Below are 298 nucleotides of genomic sequence, written 5' to 3' on the forward strand. Positions count from 1 at the left end.
GATCCACCCACCTCTGCCTCCCAAAGTGCTGGGATTACAGGCGTGAGCCACCACGCCTGGCTTCAATTCTTAAAGATTTGAATTAATTGAGTCCCTAGATTAGAAATAATTTTTTTGGTTACAGAGTCCCATCAGTTTTCTGGAAAAACGGACAAAAGGCTAAAGCTAGTTTCATTCATCACAAGGTCGCCATCTCTTAGTTCTCTAGTTTCAGGCTATTTCACTTGCTACAAGATTTGATTTTAAGAGAGATCTGTATGGAAGCATTTTAAAGTTAATGTCCAAGATTGAGCTCAAA

This window comes from Pan troglodytes, chromosome 7 (assembly GCF_028858775.2).
Source record: "Pan troglodytes isolate AG18354 chromosome 7, NHGRI_mPanTro3-v2.0_pri, whole genome shotgun sequence".
Taxonomy (NCBI): Eukaryota; Metazoa; Chordata; class Mammalia; order Primates; family Hominidae; genus Pan; species Pan troglodytes.